The 3,693-nt window shown below is 59.9% G+C and overlaps 1 pseudogene; it reads left to right on the plus strand.

The window, feature by feature from the left end:
* The first annotated feature begins 868 nt into the window (after positions 1 to 868).
* On the plus strand, positions 869 to 1,430 carry LOC115298073 (annotated as a pseudogene).
* The last annotated feature ends 2,263 nt before the right edge of the window (positions 1,431 to 3,693 follow it).

The raw sequence follows: 3,693 nt of genomic DNA on the forward strand, positions 1-3,693 counted from the left end.
GGGACACTGTCGGGGGAGGGAGGGGCGATCCTGATCAGACTGTGCCCAAGTATGCCACGGAGTGGAAACCACTGAGTCTGCCCTTAACCCCTCCGAGTCCCGCCTTCCCTGGAGGGCAAATTCCAGCAGCAACTCCTGGGCACACACGCCTGAAAAGCCAGGGGCGGAGCCGCCTCTGCGCGGGGAACAGGTCTGAGCCGTGCCCCCGCTGGGAGACGATGTGGGAGGTCCCGCAGCCGTCCTCCACATGCAGAAAAACCGAGCGACGCCTTCAGCCCAGGTGGCTGCTGAAGGCCCCTTCTCTCAGCCCGCCAGCCTAGTTTAGCTCCGCCCACTCGCTGGAGTCACCTGTTTTGCGCCCCCTCCGCTCTGGAGCTTCCCCTTCCCTCCTCTGTCCGCCCCCCCTTCCCCTCCCCCTTTCCTCCTGCCCTCCTTCATTTCAAGTGTTTCTTCGCTCTCTGCAGCGCACTTGGCGAGCTGGACCATTGAGAGGTATCACCTGCGAGCGGACTCAGAGCGGCGAGTCTAGAGCCACCGGCCGAAGGGAGGGGCGGATAGACCGACTCTCCTTTGCTCTCCGGTCCCTGCCTCTCCGCGTAGCCGGCGGGTCCTGCACAGGGCACTTACCCCCGCTCCTCCTCCCCCTCCCGGCCAGACGCGCTCCTCCCCGGCCCGACCCTCGGCGCGCGGTGTGCTGGAGGCGAATACTGGCTGAGCAGAGAGAGGTAGCAACTGACCACGACCGCCTCACGCAGCTCCCTGCATTTGCCGTCGCGGTGCTCACACCCTCGGGCAGCAGCCTCGGCAGCTTCCGCTGCCCCTTGAGAGGCGGCTGCAGCGGCTCCGGCGGCCCGGGCTGGAAGGCACGATGCGCTGAGCCCTTCGGCTGCTCCTCCGCTGCTTCCTCACCGAGCTGTGCGCACTCATGTGCTAGGCGCAGGAGCGAGCGGGGCCTTAGCAGCTGGTGCAGCTGGTGCAGCTGGACGGCGTGGTGGCGCCTGCGCGGGGCTACCGCTCCGGGACTGCCTCTGAAGAGGCCGGCGAGGGCGCGGGGGTCTCGGACGCGCCCCCGACCTGGTCGCCCACCCCGGACTTCTGCCGGGGCTACTTCGATGTCATGGGCCAGTGGGACTCGCAGCTCAATTTTGCACCTCGGCGGACTTCATCTTCTGCTGCGGGACTTGTGGCTTCCGGTTCTGTTGCACAGTTAAGAAGCGGCGACTGAACCAGAGAACCGGCACCAACTAGGGCACTCCGCTGCGGCTCAACACAGGCCCCCCTCGCGCAAGGACGACTCCCTGCACGACCTCACGAAGGACAAGACCAGCCTGATCCTTTACATCATCTTCGGGGTGGTGGCTGTCCTGGTGCTTGTAGGCATCTTCACCAACCTGGGGCTGGAGAAAGCGCACCGGCAGCAAAGGGAGTAGTGTCCAGGTGGGCTGCCTCTCTCCCTCCTCCAACCCCCCGCCGCCTCATCCCGGCGCCGCTGGTCCCTCCTCTTCCCTCTCCACCTTTCCGCTGGCAATGGCTCTTCCCCCCTACCCCTCGCTTCTCCCCTGGAAGAGGTCTCCCGGGAAGCCAACTTCAGCTCCGTGCGCAGAGAGGCGACGCTGGGCTCCGCACAGGTGTGGATTTGAGCACGTGTGTCTATGTGACGGGTAGTCTCTGCCCCCTTCACCCTCTCGCTGCCCCTCCCGTCTAGGATTGAAGCGGATCTGAGACCCACACAGCCCGGGAGCCCTGGTCCCGTAGTCTTGGGTTTGGAGGAGGGGTCTACCCCCTCGGATTCCAGATCCTAGCTTCTAGGTAAATAGGGCGGGCTGCCCGAAAGAGAAGGGGGCCGTGTGTGAGCCCGCGCGTGTGTGAGGGAGGTAAGGAGTGTGTGCCGCCTGCAACTCGTAAGGCTCTCAAAAAAGAGGCGAGGGAGGTGAAGAGAGAGGGGGGAGGGCGAGAACAAAAGCCTTGCCTCGAGCGGCCGCCTCCATCTCTCCCTGAGCTACCAAGTCCCTGGAATTGGGAACTCGGTTGCCTCCCCGCCACCCTGACCCTTCACCCCTTTCCGCTGTGGCCACCTCTTCCTGCTGGGGGCCAGGGCCTCCCCCCTCCCCACCCCTCCCCCCGCTATACGCCTGTTGCAGGGGTTGGCACGGACTCCAAGTGTTGGAGCCGCACGCCCCGCCCCTTCCCTGATTCTTCAACTTTCCCCGTTGCCTTATTCATTTTGCAAGTCCCAGAGCAAGCAAGTCGCAGCAAATGGGAGAAGGCATTTGGGGATTGAAGGAGCTATTTTTCCGTTGATTTTGAAAAAAGTGTCTAAATTGATTCGCACAACCCAGTAACTTTGGAGGCAGAGGACGCAGCCACTGGGACGCAGCCCCCAGACTTGACTGAGGCCTGGGTTGGCGGGAGGTCTGGGCAGGAGGGGTTGAAGAGCGATTGGCAGTCTTGAAACAGCTGCATGGCTGGGCGCTAGCGAACTCCATCTTCTTGCGCATCTTCTTGCCGAGTGTTGGCGACGGGGTCGCCATGTGTCCCCCCCCACCCAGACACACACTCTCCCCACACCTCCGGCGGGTACCCATGTATGCTCGAGTGGATGCACGTGCTCTGCTCCGTGCACCTGCGTAAAAAATTCTGAACAAGACCCACCAAAAATAAGCGAAGGAACATTACCGACTCGCTAGTAATTACTTTCTCTTTATACACAGAATATCCAATAATGTTTTTTTTTCCAGAGGGGAGGGATTTGGGGCAAGACGTGAGGAAGCCCCTCTTGGTTGGGTCAGCAGAGAGGTGTGGGTGGATGTTGGGGTCTTGAGGCAAAAAAGTAAGCTTCGAGGGGATTCAGGAAGCCCTGACCAACTGAGAGACTTACATGCTGGCCCCACCCACCTCCTGCATCTTCAAGGTGCACTGTCACAGGCCCCACAGGCCAGAATTTGAGTTTCACTTCCCCGCAGTCCCCGCCAGTCCATGTAGCCTCTCGCGGTCTGTGTTAAGGTGAAGGAAAAGTACCGAGGCAGGACTGCGGCGGCTGCGGACAGCGGGCGGCGGGTACCTCCTTTGTAGGGAGTCACCCAGGGATTGGTAGGCTGCCTTGCAGATTCAGGTTAATTCCTCTGCTGAAGTATCCTCTGAGCCTTTTCCTTGCAAACCAGTGCTTACAGGAGCCCTCCTTGGTGTTTGGGTGGGGGGTAAAGGGTGGAGGAGGGTAGGAAAGGCAGGAGAAGGGGAGGTGGGAAGGTGCCAGCGAGTGGAGCTAAGGGTGGGAGGCTCCCTTTGACCTGCTGAGGGGCTAAATCTTGGGGCACCCACTTCTCTGATAACAGAGCCTGGACATGAGGCTCTCCTGGTACACATTTTGGGAATTCCAGAATGCAGTAGAAGTGCATTCTCTTGAAGAAGAAGATAGTTGATTTTCATTGGCAGTTTCCATTATGTGGTTTTCAACCCCAGTTGCTGTTTAGGACCACTTGGAGTGCTTTTAAAAAAAAAAAAATCTTGTTGCTAGAGACCCATCCCTCGACAATTTAGATCAGAATCTCTATGGTTCCTGAGTCTCTGTGCTTTTGTAAAACTCTCTACGCTTTCCAGTGTGTGGCCAATCACTATTACGGAAAAGAAAGAACCATTTGCCATGCACCACGCTAGGGTGTGTGTGTGTGTGTGTGTGTGTGTGTGTGTGTGTGT

The sequence above is a fragment of the Suricata suricatta genome, chromosome 8 (genome assembly GCF_006229205.1).
Source record: "Suricata suricatta isolate VVHF042 chromosome 8, meerkat_22Aug2017_6uvM2_HiC, whole genome shotgun sequence".
NCBI lineage: Eukaryota > Metazoa > Chordata > Mammalia > Carnivora > Herpestidae > Suricata > Suricata suricatta.